Genomic DNA, 7209 nt, shown 5'->3' with positions numbered 1-7209 from the left:
TGTGATTTCTGAAGAAATGCTTTAGGGTTTGTAGTGGGAGTGTTAACTTTACGGACTAGAGGGAGATCGCTTTCAGAAACTCTCATGAAGAGGCTAGCAGAGGAGAAATAAAGGAAAACAGCTTTATATTGTGCCAAGCATTACATCAGGCACTAGATAAACATTATTTTTCATTCTAGGGCATTATCACCATTTTATAAATGCATCAACCATAGTTTAGTAGAGGTGAGATAATTTTCCCAGGGTTGCCAAGCTAGTCAGTGGTGAAGCTATCAGAGAGCACTGTAATAAGATTCACAAAGTCAGCATCATGTCATCTTATTGGTGCATGCACCCCTCGCTGAGCACCCAGCTGTGGCACCTACTTGTAGGGTGTCACCACATACCTCATGGTTCACATGATGGTTTTGAAAAGTTTTTATGTAAATCAAACTCTGAAGATTAAATGCTTTTTTTTTAAAAGATTTTATTTATTTATTCATGAGAGACACACAGAGAGAGAGAAAGGCAGAGACACAGGCAGAGGGGGAAGCAGGCTCCATGCAGGGAGCCTGACGTGGGACTCGATCCCGGGTCTCCAGGATCAGGTGCTGGGCTGAAGTGGTGCTAAACCACTGAGCCACCTGGGCTGCCCAATTAAATGCTTTTTTAAATGACAGAATATTTATACAACAATATGTGTATTTAATTATACAAATTGGGGATCCCTGGGTGGCGCAGCGGTTTGCCTGCCTTTGGCTCAGGGCGCGATCCTGGAGACCCGGGATCGAATCCCACGTCAGGCTCCCGGTGCATGGAGCCTGCTTCTCTCTCTGCCTGTGTCTCTGCCTCTCTCTCTCTCTCTCTCTGAGTGTGACTATCGTAAATAAATAAATTAAAAAAAAATGTTAATTATACAAATTGTATAATTTACATCAGATTTTAAGTAACAATCTACTGCACTTTTTAGCGGTACTTCTATCAGGAGGTCCCCCTTGGTAAATAAGTATCTTTTTGCAATGTAAGTAATGCATTCTTTTCTGTTTTTCTTTTTTCTTTTTTTTTAATAATAAATTTATTTTTTATTGGTGTTCAATTTGCCAACATACAGAATAACACCCAGTGCTCTTTTCTGTTTTTCAAATTCGTGTTGTCTTTGCATCTCTTAGTTTGTTTTAAACTGGGGCATATTTACCAATCGTATGGTTAGAACTCCCTGTGTTTCAAATAATTGCTAAATCTGGAAGTCTCCCTGGAGTTTGCAGAAATGAAATTTCATGGTATAAAGTATACTTTAGCAGCAGAAAAGTAAAATGGACAACTAGTACACCTGTACCTGGAGATGGAACCGCTGGTTCCTGGTTCTTATACAGTCAGTGATTAGCCCTAAAAGCTAGGAAAATTTAATCAATCTTTTGGTACTCAGTTTCTGCCTGTGAAATAAAATCTCATGGTGTTGCTATGGACAAAGAGAAGAGGAAACATAAAGAGTTGATATTTAAGGAACTATTATGTGCCACACATTGCACTAGTTGCCTAAGAGCTTTCATATCAAATTGAATATTTCTCAGTGCTTACAATACAGGTTGAGTGTTGTTTGGTTATAATGGAACCAGAAAGATGGTGTTGAATCCATGACTGATTAGAGACGGGAAGTGAACAAACACAAAAGTGGTCAATATCTGCAGTGCTGAAGACAGAGAGTGGGCAGGACCAAAAGTCAAAATCTTGAGAAGAAGCAGTTGACTTTGGCTTTGACTCTGAAACTGACTTGTTAATTACTTGTTACTACTGCAATTAAGTCTCAAATTGGAAGGGAATAAGGAATTTCCCCATGGATTTAGACATGATGAACAGTAGGAGAATCTCGAGTGGCAGTTGGATTAACATGTGGAATATCGTGATAACTTTGCGAGGATAAGCAAGACCTGTGCACATCCAAATGTGGCCTGAAAAGAGCCTCGGGAGGAGGACAGGGATAAGAGATTAATAACAAAAGAACATGTATTGGGTGAAGGGGCAGCTGAAATTCAGTGATGACTGTTTTTGAAAAATAAAAGCCAACTCTCTTGAACAAAACTGAGAAAGATGCTGAAGGAGAAATAGATTAATGAAGAGTAGAAGAGGAGCAAGCTTGAGGCCAGGGTTATCAACTGAGGAGATATGGGGTCAAGACAGGTGGAAGGTTGGAGGGTTGGGAGAAGGAAGAGAATTAGGATTGCCATCAGGTTTGGAAGTAATGCAGAAAGAATGTTGGGGCTTATAGGAAAATAAAAGTGATGACAAATCTAGATGGTTTGTAGGTGAGTGAGAATGTCTGGCAGCAGTTGTCCGAAGTATCTGGGGAGGATGGTATTTAGGTTCTGAAACATTTAGTTGGATGTTCAGAGATTGGTTAGTAGAAGTAGGTAGGGGATAGTTCTGTCAGTTTTGCTAGAGTAAGAGAATCAAGATCGTGAAATAAAAAAAAAAAAAATTAGATCACTTCCACAGACTGTTGATGATGCAGGAAAAGTTTCAGGGTAGAATAATTAATCCTACATATCTGTACTACTATAATCATTACACTAATTCAGTCATTCACCCGCCTATTCTGCAAAGTTCTTTTTAGATTTCCGCTTATGTCTTAGGTATTGTTGTGCCAGAGATAGAAGATCGGTAAGAAATAGTTTCTATCTCTAAGAGATTTATCACTAGTGCAAAGATAGAAACATGTATCATTGAAGAACAAAAAGTATTTCCTGTGTAATTACAGAAGTTTATAGAGAGTGATCGGTCTTGGGGCCAGTTTGTCAGTAGGGTTTCCTAGAGGAGATGACATACAGGCCAAGTTGGGAGATTAGGCTGCTCTGCAGCCGGTCGGGGATGGATGGTTGGAACAAAGGGAGCAACTTATGAAATCTTCTGTATGGAGGCACAAATAGCCCCGCCTTCTCAGGAGCCTGCAGGCAGCTCAGAGGGAAGACAGTTGAGGTATGGCAAAGTCAGCAGCTAAGCCCCATTTGCCACAAACCACACACTACCATTGCCACCGTACTGCCACTTAAGATAATTTTGGCAACACTGATTTGTCTCTCTAATCCATAGTAAGGTCCAACTGATGCTCAACAAAGAATACACAGATAGCAAACTGTCCCAAGGAGCACAACACGACTCTTCCTTGACTTAGGTCATATGACAAAGCAATAGAGATTCAGTTATACCACTTTTTAATAGACTGTTCCCAAAGAGGCAAAAAAGTCTAGTTTCCTCAGCTAGACATGAGATCTTGCAACATGTCTATTCACCTTTCAATGCCGATAATTTCAGTATCCTGCATTTGGTAGGAATTTAATAAACATTTGTTGAGGGGCACCTGGGTGGCTCAGTTAGTTAAGCATCTGCCTTCGGCTCAGGTCGTAATCTTGGGGTCCTGGAATCGAGCCCCATGTCGGGCTCCCTGCTCAGTGGGGAGTCTGCTTCTCCCTTTCCTTCTCCCTCTGCCTCTCCCCTCCTGCTCGTGCTTGCTCTCTCTCCCTATTTCTCTCAAATAAATAAAATCTTAAAAAATAAATGATAAACGTTTGTTGAAAGAATGAAGCAATAATCATAATACTGAAGTTCTGAAGGGCACAGCAGAAAACCAGAAAGCTACCTAGTCATAAAATAATAATAATCACGTTAATAACAATAATGTTGGTAATAAGTAATAACAGCTGTGATTTAATGAGTGCTTACCCAATATTATCAGGCAATAAACAAAGCATTGGTTATACATTCTTTTACTTAATCCTCCCCAAAGCAGAATGATGTAAAAAAAATATTATCTTCACTTTACAAATGAAGACACAGGCTTAGATATGTTCAGGACACTGCTCAGGATCATCTAGGCTATGAGGTGTGGAGCCAGCCATGCCTTGATTCAAAGTGGGGGGTTCCCCGTGCTGTGACCTGAACGATCACACTGCAGTAGCTAGGGCAGCATCATGAGGCCTTCACAGCTCACTGACTCACCAGAGGTGCTACTGTTCCCAGTGAGATGCTGACATAGTCTGGTCTGCAGTTTTCCTGATAGCTACCAAGAAAACTTCACCTTCACTCCGTGTGCTGCCCCCCCGTGTGACATTCGAGCTCCAGCTGGTTGTGCCTGTCCACAGATCCATGCTTACTTGGGTGCAGCAAACAGGGCCATGAGTGCTTCTCCTAGTCTTCCTTTCTTCCTCCCCACCAGCATCTGTCTCGACTACGTTCTGCAGGTGTTGTGCTAGGCCCTTGGCCATTTCCTGGCATAAGGATCATTGCCTTAAGAAGACTGTAAAGGAGATCACTCACGGACACTTAGGTATGGTTCAAGAAGAAAGTAATCCTTCAGCATAATGTCCTTACAGGGGAAGGGCATCTTGGTTGTTAGATCCTCCTGGCCCTTCTGCTGCCTTTCTCTCTCTCCTTTCCATCCTCTCTTTCTCCTTCCTTTCCTCCCCTCCTTCCCTCTCTTCCTCTTTCCTTCCTTTTTCTTACTTGATGGACAACAATTAAAAAATGATGGCTTTACTTCTCTCTTCTGCACAGACGTCATCTAAAATTAAAAAGTGATTATAACGACCAGATGTGAAAGATTGAAATCCAGTGATTTAGTCTAACTTCTCTCCTGATTCGGATGTGCCATCTTCAGCATCCTTTACCAGGCTCATTTTATCCTGTTCTCAAAATTCTGGAGGACATGACATCCACTACTGTCTTCCTGTGATGCCTAATCTAGCTCTCATTGGCCACTGAAGGAAGGACGACCACACAATTTGTCAAAACTGTGATACATTTAAAACCAAGAGGATGGATATTAAAACTAATTCAGTTATTTAATTTTTGAAATGTTTATTGATTGACAAATTGATCTTAGTAAATTGGTGGACCTATAAAATAGTTGTATTTGAAAACTATTTCAAAACATCTATATAAATTAAAACATTTAAAATGATTCCTCAAATTGATCTCAACATTTAAAAAAATCACATAGTTGAAATAGTTCTTTCTTGTACACATTCCTGTATTCTTTCTTGTACACATTCCTGTATTGGTTAATTTCTTAGCTATGTATATCTCTAAAAACATGTCATTGGCATTTTGCCAAGGAACATATTAATTCAATGTAGTCTTAATATTTTAATTTTTTCATAAAATTGTTTTCAATCCCCTTCAAAATGATATTTTATGATGCATGCATATGAAATTATTGACATCATCAATTGATCCTTCTCTATACCATGATATTTATAATTGAGAAATTAATTTATGCACATGCTGAGGTGACTGGTAAGCTCAAAGCAAATTCTACTAAAGGAAACTTTGAATTCTAATTTTTTTTCTACATTGAAATGCATAGATATTTTCACAGGTGCTATGTTTTTGCCTTGATGCAGGGTATTTTTCTTTGCTATAAATAAGATCTATTTATAATTCTTTTAGACATTTCACCAAATTTAAATGCTGTAAAATTATGCCTTTTCAATTTCATTCTTTTTTTTTTTTTTTTTTAAGATTTTGTTTATCTATGAGAGACGGGGCGGGGGGGGGGGCAGAGACACAGGCAGGGCGAGAAGCAGGCTCCATGCAGGGAGCCCGACAGGGGACTCAATCCCAGGTCTCCAGGATCAGGCCCTTGTCCAAAAACGGCGCTAAACTGCTGAGCCACCAGGGCTGCCCTCATTTAATTCTTATTTAGAAGATACATATATCCAATAAAAGTAGAAACTTGATCAAATGATTCTTGCCACAACTCAAAATATTTCAAAAGGCAATTCTAGGATTTAAAAATGAAATCTGGTACAGAATTTGAGCTCTCCTGGCTGTGTTTGCTCAGTTATTCCCTTGCTTCTAAGGGGAGCAATTTCAATGTGCTCTGGTCTGTAAACTTTGCTTTCAATTATTGCAATTTTCTTAAAACTTCACCTGCTTTTTGAAAATGTTTATTTGTGGGATCCCTGGGTGGCGCAGCGGTTTGGCACCTGCCTTTGGCCCAGGGCGCGATCCTGGAGACCCAGGATCGAATCCCACATCGGGCTCCCAGTGCATGGAGCCTGCTTCTCCCTCTGCCTGTGTCTCTGCCTCTCTCTCTCTCTCTCTGTGACTATCATAAATAAATAAAGAAATTAAAAAAATTAAAAAAAAAAAGAAAATGTTTATTTGTGATGCACACTGGGTGGTATATGTAAGTGATGAATCACTAATTTCTGTTTCTGAAACCAGTATTACACTATATGTTAACTAGCTAGAATTTAAATAAAAACTTGAAACAATAAAAAAAAAGAAAATTTGTTGAATACTTTGATTAAGTATTTTTATTGATTAAAAAAGCTGTAACCAAAATCTAGAGGAGTTACATACAAAAAGTTCCCTGCTATTTAGGATATGTAGACAATTTACAAAGAAGTTCTTTAGAAGCTTGTCATTTCTAGTGCTGAACTGATGATGGACAGGAAAGAAAAAAAGTGTATATTACCCTGTTAAATGAATTTCTCTTATTTAACATAGGTTTCATCACAATTCAGAGCATTATTGCTTTATGTGTATGTGAAAGTATAAATTTTAACAACTCGAGATCATCCTATTGTGGGATGCAATCACGAATTATTTGTATGGCAAAACCAATTCTTTTTTTTTTTTTAAAGATTTTATTATTTATTCATGAGAGACAGAGAGAGAGAGAGAGAGGCAGAGACACAAGCAGAAGGAGAAGCAGGCTCCTCACAAGGAACCCCGTGTGGGACTCAATCCCGGATCCTGGGATCACCCCCTGAGCCAAAGGCAGCTGCTCAAACGCTGAGCCACCCAGGCATCCCGGCAAATCCAATTCTAAGTGTATTTCTGTTTCACAGGTTTCTTAATTTGGAAAGAAAATTTATTTCACTAAAGTTATTTGCTCCTCCAAAATTTGTATTCATATTACCAAGGTACTTTGCCACTTGTGAATTTCCAGTTATAATCTACTTAGCTGATTTCTCAGTTGAAGCATCTGATATTTCCTGATATGAAACTGGTATCATTTAAATGTTTGCAAGTTCTTTTATTGCTAACAAAGTCAACTTTTGGTAATGCATACAAAATAAAATCCCACAACTCCTATAATGGAAAATGAGTGAAATTTGTGTATGAAAGTAGTCATTTGATTAAATGGAAAGTTAGGTTTCAAAAATAATACATAAATTCACTTTCTGTTAGTGTCATGATAAATTATCATCATAACATAACTAATAA

The sequence above is a fragment of the Canis lupus genome, chromosome 13 (assembly GCF_048164855.1).
Source record: "Canis lupus baileyi chromosome 13, mCanLup2.hap1, whole genome shotgun sequence".
NCBI classification, from domain to species: domain Eukaryota; kingdom Metazoa; phylum Chordata; class Mammalia; order Carnivora; family Canidae; genus Canis; species Canis lupus.
Note: the sequence above shows the minus strand (reverse complement) of the source record.